Source organism: Salvelinus sp. IW2-2015, linkage group LG36 (assembly GCF_002910315.2).
Source record: "Salvelinus sp. IW2-2015 linkage group LG36, ASM291031v2, whole genome shotgun sequence".
Classification (NCBI taxonomy): domain Eukaryota; kingdom Metazoa; phylum Chordata; class Actinopteri; order Salmoniformes; family Salmonidae; genus Salvelinus; species Salvelinus sp. IW2-2015.
Window position 1 is genome coordinate 22789183 of NC_036875.1, and position 14453 is coordinate 22803635.

The 14453-nt window shown below is 41.4% G+C and overlaps 1 long non-coding RNA gene across 1 annotated transcript; it reads left to right on the forward strand.

Moving 5' to 3' along the window:
- The first annotated feature begins 552 nt into the window (after positions 1-552).
- Positions 553-12100, forward strand: LOC139023765 (uncharacterized). The gene is made up of 2 exons (XR_011474932.1): positions 553-825; positions 10249-12100. It is a non-coding gene; the product is annotated as an uncharacterized lncRNA (long non-coding RNA).
- Positions 12101-14453: the final 2353 nt, after the last annotated feature.

Here is a 14453-nt window from a genome sequence, read left to right on the forward strand (position 1 = left end):
ATGCTTCAACAAAGTACTAGGTAAAGGGTCTGAATACTTAAGTAAATGTGATATTTCTGTTTTTTAATTTGAAATATGTTTTTGCTTTGTCATTATGGGGTATTGTGTGTAGATTGTTGAGGGGAAAAAATTATGTAATCCATTTTAGAATGAGGCTGTACCGTAACAGAATGTGGAAAAAGTCAAGGGGTCTGAATACTTGCCAAATGCACTATATTCACAAGTTTAGTGTATTCACACATTGATGTTACCTGTGACATTGATTCTCTGCCCAAATAAGTCTGGATATCTTGTACTCCCTCGTCTGTTTATCTTTCTTAACTACACTGAGTTATCGACGTCAGAATCGCAAAACTAGACACGTCTCAGTGGTTAACTTGGTGTAACCCAACTAAATCTTTTAGATTTTCTTTCGTGTTCCAGGTAATCAAAAAGAGTCTCTAGCTAGGTCCTAGTCATAATAACAGTAGATCACCCACCTGAAAAACATTGATTCAGTAAACCCAATATTGATTTTTGGTTGTATCTGTGTCTTCCCCAGTACTGCCTAAACCCCAGGTGAGCTACAAGAACACGTCTCCAGTGGTCATCGACGCCAACTGTACAGCCGTGTCCCGGCCCCCGGCGGAGATAGTGTGGAACTGGGAGAGGGACAACTGAACTATGGAACCCCTGTGACATCATAGCTCCAGCAGGGGGATGGGACCACCCTGGTCATCAGCACCCTCACTGTCCAATCAGGGCTGCTGAAGGACGTGTCCGTCAAATGTCTGGTCCACCATAAGGGTCTGGAGTCACCCATCGTTGTTTCTATGAACACCAAGAGTGAGTGAGACACACACACACACATTGGGAGGATGCAAATATCAAAATGTTTATTGGCTCAGAGCTTACACTTGTTTTTAAGTTAGCTGCTTTTGGAAAAAGCGGCCTGACCAAACCAATCCAAAGCCAAGAATACTGATCCCTGAGGGATGGATGAACGTTGTCGGCCAAACATTAATGACTGATCCTAAACAGTGTGTAAGAGTTTAGATCTCTTTTTGTTGAAGTCATTGCCAAGCAGGTTTAGTTTACACGCCCAAAGGGTCACCTTTGATTGTTTCCTTTGATAAAGATGAGCAAAAAAGACTATGAAATAAATAATACAAATACTGAGCTATATTGCTATTTCTTTTAACAAGTCATTTTTTTTCTCTCAAAAAGATAATGGTCAAAATGATTGGCACCCCTGTTTCAATAGTTTGTGTGACTCCCCTTGTGATTATAACGACACTGAGTGTCACGACTTCCACCGAAGGTGGCGCCTCTCCCTGTTCGGGTGGTGGCCGCTGTCGCCGGCCTACTAGCTGCCACCAATCCATTTTTCCTTTTCGTTTGTGTCTGTCTGTATTGTTTACACCTGTGTCTGATTAGTTGATTTCGGTGGGTATATTTTACCTCCGCTGCCTGCTAGTCTTTGTGCGGGATTGTTTTCTGTGGTTACGTTATTTAGGGGTGCGTATCTGCACCACGAGGTTTCTTTTCTCACGGCAGTTGTGCCGTTAGGTATGGAGTTTAGGAGTAGAGGTTTCTCCCCCGTGTGTATGCGCTTTATTTCCCTGTGTGTGTGGCAACCTCGTTTGGGAGTGTTTCAGTCCCATGTTGTAGTTGTGTTGGGACTGCTCATTAAACTATTTTGCCATTGGGAATTCCTTACTCTCGTGCTCCTGTTTCCTGCACCTCCCTCCGTTAGGAGGCACGTAACACTGAGCCTTTTTCTATAATGTTTTATGAAATTGGAGAACACATTGGGAGGGATCTTAAACCTTTCCTCCATACAAAATCTTTCCAAACCCTTGAAATCCTTTGGTCTGCTCTTATGAACTGCACTCCTCAATTCAAAACCCAGATTTTCAATGGGCTTGAAGTCTTGCTGGAAGATCCACTTGCAGCCACGTTTCAGCTTCCTGGCAGAGGCAACCAGCCCAATAAGAGAAAAAATCATCACCATATTTCACAGGAGATATGAGGTTATTTTCTGAGTAGGCATCCTTTTCAATGCCAAACCCACTGCTGGGGTACATGGCCCAAAAACTATATTTTTGACTAATCTGACCATAGCACCCGGTTCCCATCCTAGTGCCAGTGCCGTTTAGCAAACTCAAGGCGTTTACATTCTTGGTTGCCCTCAATTAAGCCTTTTTTTCTGGCAACACTTCCAAAAAGCCTATTGGTATGGAGGTCGTGTCTAATTGTAGATTTGGAGACCCCCCTCAATCTGTGGCCTTTGGAGTTCCTTTGCCTCCTGAACCGTCTTACTCAGTGTGTGGGGACAAGATACTGTATATACACTACCGTTCAAAGGTTTGGGGTCACATAGAAATGTCCTTGTTTTTGTACCCGCAAAACACCAGTCTCAACGTCAACAGTGAAGAGGCGACTCCAGGATGCTGGCCTTCTAGGCAGAGTAGCACACAGCATTGTACGTTGTTTCTTGGCAATTTCTCGCATGGAATTGCCTTAATTTCTCAGAACAAGAATAGACTGACGAGTTTCAGAAGAAAGTTCTTTGTTTCTGGCCATTTTGAGCCTGCAATCAAACCCACAGATGCTGATGCTCCAGATACTCAACTAGTTTAACCTGTTATGGCTGCAGCCCGACGTCAGCCCGACGCCGGTACACCTATGACAACATCCAGCTCAAGTGCAGGGCGCGAAATTCAAAATCAATTTTTTTTAAATATTTAACTTTCACACATTAACAAGTCCAATACAGCATTTGAAAGATAAACATCTTGTCAATCCAGCCAACATGTCCGATTTTTTAAATGTTTTACAGAGAAAACACCACATATATTTATGTTAGCTCACCACCAAATAAAAAAGGAGGACAGACATTTTTCACAGCACAAGTAGGATGCAAGTAGCATGCACAAGCCAACCTAACTAACTAGAACCAACCTAAATAACCTTAGAAAAAAAATACCTCAGATGACAGCCTATAACATGTTACACAATAAATCTATGTTTTGTTCAAAAAATTTGCATATTTTAGCTATAAATCAGTTTTACATTACTGCTACCATCATAGCTACAGTCAGAAATCCGCACGGGAGTAGCCAGAGAAAATACAGACACCAACGTCAACTACTAATTACACATCATAAAACATTTCAGAGAAATATATGGTGGATAGCTAATGAAAGAGAAAGATCTTGTGAATAGAGCCAATATTTCCGATTTTTGAAGTGTTTTACAGCGAAAACACAATATATCGTCATATTAGCTTACTACAATAGCTAACATCACAACAGCATTGACTCAAGGCAAACGGTAGCATAGCACAGTTCGACAGATATATGAAAAAGCATCCCAAATTGGGTCCTTATCTTTGTTGATCTTCCATCAGAATGTTCTCCAAGGGGTCCTTTGTTCAGAAATGTCTTTATTTCGATCCAGAACGAACAATTTCCCTCTTGAATTAGCAAGCACACTGGCAGTGCGACGCTAACCTCTCCATCTTGAAATTATTGCGTCGCATCACGTCTAAAGTCCAGAATACATTTCAATAATATATTAAACTATTTGAAATAACATACTTTAGGATGATATTGTGACATGTATCAAATAAAATCGAAGCCAGAGATCATATTCACCTTTACAGAGTGTTTTCCAGGAGCCGAGTCCAGGTCCTACTTCGCGCCCAGAAAGAAAAATAAACTGCGCAACACTCACTCCAAGAGGTTGTGTTCAAATCCAGGACGAGATAATCAAGTGATTTCTTCTCTCACTTCCGCAAGACACCCAGAGGAAGGCGTATGACGTGTTTCTACAGTCCTAAGTGACATGCCCTTTTATAGACAAGGGCTTGAAGAGCGACATCGATTTTGGAAATCTCACTTCCGGATAGGAAATGCGCTGTAAAAATAGTTATGTTCCACTTAGAGAAATAATTAAAACGGTTTTAGAAACTAGAGACTGTTTTCTATCCAATAGTAATAATAATATGCATATTGTAAGAGCAAAAATTGATTAAGAGGCCGTTTGAAAATTTGCACATATTTTCCAGTTTTTCAATACGCCCCCTGCAGCCATAACAAGTTATTTAAAGAAGGCCAGTTTTATCGCTTCTTTCAGCAGAACTACAGTTTCCAGCTGTGCTAACATAATTGCAAAAGGGTTTTCTAATGATCAATTAACCTTTTAAAATGATAAACTTGGATTAGCTAACACAACGTGCCATTGGAACAAAGGAGTGATGGTTGCTGATAATGGACCTCTGTACGCCTATGTAGATATTGCATTAAAAATCTGCCGTTTCCAGCTACAATGGTAATTTACAACATTAACAATGTCTACACTGTATTTCTGATCTATTTGATGTTATTTTATTGGACAAAAAATTGGCTTTTCTTTCAAAAACAAGGACATTTCTAAGTTACCCCAAACTTTTGAACAGTGGTGTATGTGTCCTTTTCCAACACGTTTACCACTGTTCCAGTGGTTTTAAACTTCTTAATTATTGCCCTAATAAGTGGTATATTTATTTCTAACAAATAAAAATCACTCTCCATCGACCGATCTCAATGGAGGTGTCCACTTCCCCCATAAGAGTCCTTATCCAAGAACAATACTTTTTTACTTTGGCCCAGAGGAAAGCAGGACAAATTTCCTCTTTGGTTTCTGTGAGCTCTCAGGCTAATAGTTGTCACCACCATGATTCCATGCAGCTGGGATAGGGTTTTTCTCCAGGAATCATTCAGGGTGTGTTTCTGTGTGTGCCATGGGAATTGTGTAACTACAGTGTGTTTGTCCTGTGTATGTCTCTTGTGTGAGTGCTACAGTATATTGTTCCTGTTCCTTCAGTTTCCTGGTATGTTCTGGCATGTGTTGAAGTTTTCCTGACGGCCTCACCACTTTTGAAATTAATTTCAATGGAAGTTAATCTTGTGTGTGTGTGTGTGTGTGTGTGGAACCACCCTCATAGTACAATACTACTGTTTGGATGAACGGTTTATGGTGCATCAGTGTGTGTGTGTGGAAACACCCTCACAGTACAATAGAGGATGGATCTGAAGTCATTATCACCTTCATTAATTGTGTGTGTTTTGAGCATGTACAGTAGGCATGGAAACACCCTGGGATTTACTAGTGACCCAATTTTGTGTGTGCGCCTTGGTCTCAGTGATGCCAGAAGGCAAAAGGAAGTGTGATACCCGGGGAGAAAAGGGTTATGGAATTATGCATCCTTGGAAATATTGAACCTGTGGTTGGCATTTGTATGATGTATGATGCTCTAAAGACAAAATAACCATTGTTTGCTAAGTATAACCAGAAACCCTCAGAGACAAATTCCTGGCTCTTAAAATTCACAGCCATGATTTATGTTAGTTGAAGGAATTGAACTCTCTGTCCATGTCCCTATGCTGACAGCTGTCTCCAGTCACTACAGAGGAATTACTAATATGAAACATTGCAGCTGGCCAGATAGAGCTGTTTTAACTCATCTGTTTTAGATGCTATAGTTCTTCTAAATGGTACAGAGAACCAATACAAGAAGCTACCATCCAACTCCACAGGGGGGAATTGAGTCTGCTTGCCTATTACCTGCACTCGACCTGGAAAGCTACTGAGGATGGGAGCTGACTCTATGGCCACTCCTACAGTATCTATCATACTGTATCTTTAATCTGAGTCTAGAAGAAGGTATTTCTCCTCAGGCCTTAAGGGAAGCCAAAGTCATTCCGCTACCTAGAGGGGTAAAGCGGCCTTTACTGACTCTAATAGCAGACCTACCAGCTTGCTGCCTGCCTGTTCTTAGCAAACTGTTGATTGGAAAACATGGTGTTTGACCAAATACAATGCTATTTCTCTGTAAACATTCTGCATGCTTATAGAGAACGGCACTCAATATATACTGCCCTACCACAAACAAACTGATGATTGGTTGAAAGGAATTTATAAGAAGAAGATTGTGGGAGCTGTACTGTTAGATTTCAGAGCAGGCTTTGATATTATTAACCATAGTCTGTTGAGAACTTTTTATGGCTTTTCAACCGGTACCATGTCATGGATTCAGAGCTATCTATCTAATAGAACTCAGAGGCTTTCCTTTCATGCAAGCCTTTCTGTCAAACATGTAGGGTGTGGTGTACCGCAGGGCAGCACTCAAGGCCCTCCACTCTTTTCACCAATGACCGGCCACGGGCATTAAACAAAGCCTGTGTGTTCATGTATGCTGATGACTCAACCATATCACTACCGTTCAAAAGTTAGGTGTCACTTAGAAATGTCCTTGGTTTCCATGAAAACATGAAATAAGGGTTGAGATCCGGTGACTGTGCTGGCCACTCCATTATAGACAGAATACTACCTGACTGCTTCTTCCCTAAATAGTTCTTGCATAGTTTTGAGCTGTGCTTTGGGTCATTGTCCTGTTGTAGGAGGAAATTGGCTCCAATTAAGCTCCGTCCACAGGGTATGGCATGGCGTTGCAAAATGGAGTGATAGCCTTCCTTCAAGATCCCTTTAACCCTGTACAAATCTCCCACTTTACCACCACCAAAGCACCCCCAGACCATCACATTGCCTCCACCATGCTTTACAGATGGTGTCAAGCACTCCTCCAGCGACTTTTCATTTTTTATGCGTCTCACGAATGTTCTTCTTTGTGATCCGAACACCTCAAACTTAGATTTGTCTGTCCATAACTCTTTTTTCCAATCTTCCTGTGTCCAGTGTCTGTTCTTACATTTCTTAGTGAACCCAAACCTTTGAACGGTAGTGTACGTGTCAGCAACCACAGCTAATGAAGTCACTGAAACCCATAACAAGAGATTGCATTCAGGTTTGGAATGGGTGGCCAGTAATAAACTGGTCCAGGACATCTCTATATCTGGTAATTAATGGTGTGGCTGTTAAACAAGTTGAGGAGACTCAATTACTTGGTGTTTACTTTAAATTGTCATGGTCAAAACACCAATTAAATGGTTGTAAAGATGGGGAGAGGTACAGTGCATTCGGAAAGTATTCAGACCCCTTCACTTCACATTTTGTTAGGTTACGGCCTTATTCTAAAATTGATGGGGGAAAAACTCAGCAATATACACATAATACAGCATAATGACAAAGCAAAAACAGGTTTTTATACATTTTTGTGAATTTCTTAAAATTAAAAAATGGAAATATCACATTTACATAAGTATTCAGACCTTTTACTCAGTATTTTGTTGAAGCACCTTTGGCAGCGATTACAGACAAGTCTACTTGAGTATGACGCTATAAGCTGACTCTCCTGTGAGGACCCAAAGATCAGGTTACCATGGATCAACTTCTACCAGATCCCTCTCACCTGCAGAGGGGAGGAGTAATTGATTTGAGGGTTTTGTGACACCTCGCGCCTGGTCGTAAATTGTATGCAGCAGAGGACCATTTTTAGCTTTTAGTATTGATGGTTGGAGTGTCCTTTTGTTACAGAGACCTTTTGCTGCCCAAAAACTCTAACGTCCAAAAGTGGACACTGGAACAATATTCCTAACATCTGAATGTGGGAATGATGAGAGATGGTCTATGGAAAACTAATGTTGATTTTGTGATGTCATTAAAAATGGCATCTGTCATTAAAAACAACAACTTCCATGGTGCCCCAAATCCTAATGAGTTAATTGTTACATGATTAATTTAATCGAGTAACAATTAACCCTAGTTAATTGATTTGGTACATAAGTCATCAGATGAATGTTTAGTCAATAAACCTGTATTTGCAGAGTTTTTCCCATTCTTCTCTGCAGATCCTCTCAAGCTCTGTCAGGTTGGATGGGGAGTGTCGCTGCACAGCTATTTTCAGGTCTCTCCAGAGATGTTCGATCGGGTTCAAGTCCGGCCTCTGGCTGGGTCACTCAAGGACATTTAGAGACGTATCCCAAAGCCACACCTGCGTTGTCTTGGCTGTGTACTTAGGGTCGTTGTCCTGTTGGAAGGTGAACCTTCGCCCCTGTCTGAATTCCTGAGCGCTCTGGAGCAGGTTTTCATCAAGGATCTCTTACTTTGCTCCATTCATCTTTCCCTCAATCCTGACTAGTCTCCCAGTCCCTGCCGCTGACAAACATCTCCACAGCATGATGCTGCCCCCATACTTCACCGTAGGGATGGTGCTCAGTTTGGCAGGGCGGACAGCTCTAGGAAGAGTCTTGGTGGTTCCAAACTTCTTCCATTTAAGAATGATGGAGGCGACTTTGTTCTTGGGGACCTTCAGTTCTGCAGAAATGTTTTGGTACCCGTCCCCAGATCTGTGCCTCGACACAATCCTGTCTCGGAGCTCTATGCACAATTCCTTCGATCTCATGGCTTGGTTTTGGCTCTGACATGCACTGTCAACTGTGGGACCTTTATATAGACAGGTATGTGACTTTCCAAATCATGTCCAATCAATTGAATTTACCGCAGGTGCACTCTAATCAAGTTGTAGAAACATCTAACGGATGATTAATGGAAAAAAAATATGCACCTGAGCTGAATTTCGAGTCTCATAGTAAGGGTCTGAAATGTTATGGAAATAAGGTATTTCTTTTTTTGATTTTTAATACATTAGCAAGCATTTCTAAAAACCTGTTTTTGCTTTGTCATTATGGTGTATTGTGTGTAGAGTGATGATGGGCAAAAAATAATTCAATACATTTTAGAATACGGCTGTAACGTAACAAAATGTGAGAAAAAGTCAAGGGGTCTGAATACTTTCCGAATGCACTGTATGTCCATAATAAAAAAGACGCTCTACTTTTTTTGACACAAAACTCCAAAAAGCAAGTCCTGCAGGCTCTAGTTTTGACTTACCTTGATTATTCTCCAGCCATGTGGTCAAGTGCTGCAAAGAAATACCTAAGTTAAGCTGCAGCTGAACCAGAACAGAGCTGCACATCTTGCTCTTCATTGTAATCAGAGGGCTAATATAAATACTATGCATTCCAGTCTCTCTTGGCTAAGAGGAGAGACTGAAGGCATCACTTATTTTTATAAGAAACATTCATGTGTTGAAAATTCCAAACAGCTCTGACACACACACTTACCCCACTAGAGGTCTTTTCACAGTCCGCAAATCCAGAACAAATTCAAGAAAGTGTACAGTTTTATATAGAGGCATTATTGCTTGGAACTCCCTTCCATCCCATCTCATGTAGGTCTGTCCTTGAGCTGTTCTTGTTAATCAATGTTCTGTATTATGTCATGTTTCTTGTGGACCCCAGGAGGAGTAGCTGCTGCTTTCGCAACAGCTAATTGGGATCCTAATAAAATACCTGTACTGTACTTGCTGCCCTACCGTTGGCCTCTTTCTGTGTGGACTGTGGGGTAAACTAAATTAACCTCTGTTTCATCGCTGGTTTTAGCATTGATTTGGCTCTATGGAGAATGGAGGTATTATACACAAAGGATCGTATGGGACAATAACAAATAACAGTGGGTATAAGTATAAGACAGACATTTGTGGTGGAGAACCATGGTCAGACTGCCAGCCAGGTTTAGATGGGTTTAACGCAGTATAACACGTTCAATAGAGCACAATATTCTGATCCAGATTTAAAACTCCGAAATCTTCCTGGAGTCCTCACACAGTGACACGAAATTAGAGGGGAGAATTTGAGTTATGTGTTGATCATCTGTGTGTTTCCTAGATGCTGGTTAACACACTTTCAGAGGCAGTTATAGGCCTGAAGTGGAAATTTGATTATATGCCTGGTTGGTCTCACTGCATTCTGGAGCCTCTATCACACGCTAACCATCTAGACCCAGCACTGACTTCTATCTGACCTTGTTCATTTCAGTTACAGTTATTATAAAAATTCAAAAGGCACTTGCACATCTGAGCAATTTTTTTTGCAGGTGCATGGTAACAGTTGAATAAAATGAGAAAAAAAGAATAACCCGCACACTGCTCTTGATATTAAAGAGCAGTGATACTAAGCTTTACGTATCGGCCTCATGACCTTCGTCAGAGCTTTTGTGAGTGTCTTAAATTAGCACCCTTATGTAGACAGCCCCACCCATATCCTTCCACGCATCGCATCGACTCCAACCCCATTCGATGAGTGGAACGGCTATGGGTGGTGCGATGTCTACAAACTCACAAAAGCTCTGACGAAGGCTGTGAGGCCAATATGTAAAGCTTATTAAAGAGCAGTTAGTTATTGTAGAATGTAATTTTGCTATACTTGCTTTAGTGTATTGTATCTCTCTTTTTCCTCTCTCTTTCACCCTCTCTCCTCTGCACAGATGCAGTCTAAAAGGAGGAAGTGAAACTCAGCCACTCAGCGACTGTTCCTCAACATTCTACTGCACTTTCAGAAGTKAAGCAAGGCCCACCTCAAGAAGGCACAGAATACAATCTGTCGTGACCAGCATCACAGGGTCACTGAGAAACTGAATCCATCAACACAACATCTTTTGTTTCGTCACAATGGTTCGTATTCACGAGTTTGAAGTGTTTCAGAGTAGAGGTGCTGATATGCGATCAGATTTCCCTTTTAGATCATAATGAATAAGATAATATTGACTGAGGAGACCTGATCCTAGATCTGCACACCCACTCAGACTGTTTGTGAATACTGGCCAGTATGATCACAACACATCCTAACAGAACAGCACTGAACCTAACCTTGTCCTCTGGTAACCCCAATTGGCATCCATATCTATCATGAAGTGTGATGCTGACTGAGTATTTTGTTCTTGTAACTACTTTGGTTTCTTTGTGCCATTCTAAAGTATGTTCCCAAGATGAATGTGGTCCTCATGACCTAATGGACCTAGGTTGTAGGAAAAAATCTGAATGAAGTGAAAATACCTTCGTCTACTATGGTATTCAGTGATCCTAGTGTATTGTGATACACTGAATGCAGATTAGTAGTTATTGTTTGGGATTTCTTACTGAGATTACTGGTCAATTTTTTGGGGGGGGGATTTAAAAACAATCAGTACTGAAACTTTCAGATGAAGTTTGAGTCAATTAAACATGTTCAATTGCTTTCATTATCTTATTTTCTCACTTCCATGTGTTTAAGACCAGGCTTGAGCTATCTTGGAATTAACAACATGTCCAAGAGAAAATCCAGTAACTTTATTTTCAAGAATCACATTTCTTAACAATTTTCTGAGGAAGAAACTTAAGAACATTTTCAAGAACTTTATTGAGGAATAGCAACTTTTTGTATGTTTCTTCAGTAAATAATAAAAATAATTGCACTTAAGAATACGTTTCTTTTTAAGATGGTTTTGTGAATCCGGGCCCAGGTCTCAGACATACTGTAGACCTCTTACTCAGAACTGTAGCAGGGTTGGAGAGAGTGTTAAGACTCTATGGTCAGATACAATTATTTTATGAAGCATTATGATGATCAATGGTCTCATTGATTCCATTTGAGGATTAATAAATGTGGTTAGGAGTAAGAAAGTCAGCATGTGTGTGTGTGTGTGTGTGTTTTTTATTCAGATTCCATGGTCAGATGGTTTGATGTGATTCCCAGTAGAATACGCCATGGTGAGATTCTGTGGGTGCCTTCAGAGGAATTCATTATGAAGAGAGTTTGGCTGCTTGGGTATGTGTGTGTGTGTGTATTTTATGTTTTTGCGTGTGTTTGTGTGTCTGGAGGGGGGTGGGGGGCTTTCCTTCTGAATCGCAGCCACCAACACATTTTAAAGTGGCCAGGTCATCAGTATTATTAGGTCTCTGCAGATTCAAACTTCATGAAATGCTGACCTTATTTTATTAGCTTGTATAAGCGTAGGACATGAAGCAGTCAAGGTTGATTTGCTTTTTAGGAGAAAACTATCATGGTTTGTTATCATATTTCATCTAGGTATTTCTCTGTGTCGTCATACACATCACTACTTGTTCGGATGTTTATTTCTACTCTGTACATTGATTGCTGTGATCCGGGGTGTAAGCATTGAATATGTGTGTGGAGGGCTGTCTTACCAGGTAACATGCTTTTCATAATGTCAGTCACCTCACATGCAGAAATGCAACTAGCCACATTAAAGGTTAACACAGCTCCCCCCGTATGATGGAAGATGCTGTTGCTTGAAAATGTATGATGTCATGAAATGTAAAATAAAGAAATTAGAAATAGGCGTAGTGTGTTATTGCTTATTGAATACATTTGCACATTTATACGGAAAATGTCAAGTTGACACATTTTCTGGAGGTTTTTGAGTTTGTGGCTTAGGAATGGAATTCTGGGTGCAGTCTCTGTACACCTGTATTAACCTTAGAGAAAGAGGAAAAGGTGGAGGTATTCTCCTCTTGGCTGTTGTTTGTACAGATCTGGCATCCATATGCACTTTGTTCCAAGTCTGTTTTATCCTGAGCCAGGGGTTTGAGAGGGGCACGGAGCTTTGGAGAACACACTCAGCTGCAAATAGTCCAGCATCAATCTGTAAGGCCAGTTCTACAGTGAAGGTGGGTTGGAGTGTTTATTAGTTCTGCACCCTCTGTGTGTTCTCTGGGCTTGGGATGCAGTAAAACAGATTGTCAGAAAATGTATTATTAGAGATCAGATTGTGATTGTGTGATTGTGTGTCTTCAGAACTAAATCAAACTAAAAAGTAATAATCAACTGTTACAGTTTTCACAGGCTCATTGTAGACACAAGAAGTTTGGATACTTGCTCCACCAGTATAAGGTTTGGAATCTGCCAAGATTCTCGTGCTTTCCTCCCATTAGGCTGCATTGGCCTCCAGTCACGCAAACAGCTTCCCTTATACTAAGAGATGTATTCTAATGTGCTGCTTGGGTTGATTTTGTACCAAACCCACAGTAATATGCTTCCCACCCACCTTTTCTGCTCTGTCATAAAGAATGACTTCAGTCCGGTTCCAGTCTGCCATGTCTCTCCAGCCGCCCCCATCTACCACCCCTCCCTCCATCCCTCCCTCCGACGGTGCGTTTTCTCCATCCTTCTGGTGGCTGAATGAGGGCTTTGTCCACCAAAGAAAACACACACAGCTACTACTGTGTCCAGACCTGCAGATAAGACCAACAGGCAGATATGAGAGCATGGGCCAATTGTATGTATGTGTGTGTTACAAGGACAAAGATCAGAGGGCAGTGACCTTTGTGATGGCATCGAAGAACATGGCTAACGTTTACATTCTCCCAACCAATTGTGCTATTTTCTTTGTTTTAAATTGAGTTTTGTGTAACTAGTTTATTAACTTATTGTGTACATAATGTTGCTGCTACCGTCTCTTATGACCCAAAATAACTTCTAGACATCAGAAAAGCGATTACTCACCGTGGACTGGAAGAAACGTTTTCCTTTAACGAGTCCGACGAGAAGGATAACCTGCTTTCACTGGAATAGGCCCAGATCCACAACTTTTGCATGAAGAAAAGACGGCGGAAAAGAGGCCGCAGATCGGGCACCCTTCTGAGAACTCGGAGGCGAGCAAGTAATCTCCCATTGCCTTCCATTCTTCTTGCTAACGTGCAATCATTGGGAAATAAAATTGATGACCTACAATTAAGATTATCCTACCAACGGGATTTTTTTWAAAAACTGTAACATCTTATGTTTCACTGAGACGTGGCTGAACAAAGATATGGACAATATAGAGCTAGCAGGATTTTCCATGCACCGGCAGAACAGAGACACTACCTCTGGTAAGACGAGGGGTGGGGGTGTGTGTCTTTTTGTCTATAACAGCTGGTGCGCGATGTCTAATATTAAAGAAGTCTCGAGGTATTGCTCGCCTTAGGTAGAGTACCTTATGATAAGCTGCAGACCACACTATCTACCAAGAGTTCTCATCTGTTTTATTCGTAGCTGTCTATTTACCACCACAAAGCAAAGCTGGCACTAAGACCGCTCTCAAACAACTCTATAAGGCCATAAGCAAAGAAGAAAATGCTCACCCAGAAGCGGCGCTCCTATTGGCTGGGGACTTTAATGCAGGCAAACTTAAATCAGTTTTACCTAATTTTTACCACTATGTCACATGTGCAACCAGGGGGGAAAAAATCCTAGACCACCTTTACTCCACACACAGAGAAGCATACAAAGCTCTCCCCCTCCCTCCATTTGGCAAATCTGACCATAATTCTATCCTCCTGATTCCTGCTTACAAGCAAAAACTAAAACAGGAAGTACCAGTGACTCGCTCAATACGGAAGTTGTCAGATGACGCGGATGCTACACGACAGGACTGTTTTGCTAGCACAGACTGGAATATGTTCCGGGATTCATCCAATGGCATTGAGGAACACCACCTCAGTCATCGGCTTCATCAATAAGTGCATTGATGACGTCGTCCCCACAGTGACTGTACGTACATATCCCAACCAGAAGCCATGGATTACAGGCAACATCTAGACCTGCCGCTTTCAATGAGCGGAGACTAATCCGGATGTTTATAAGAAATCCCGCTATGCCCTCAGACGAACCATCAAACAAGCAAAGCATCAATACAGGATTAAGATTGAA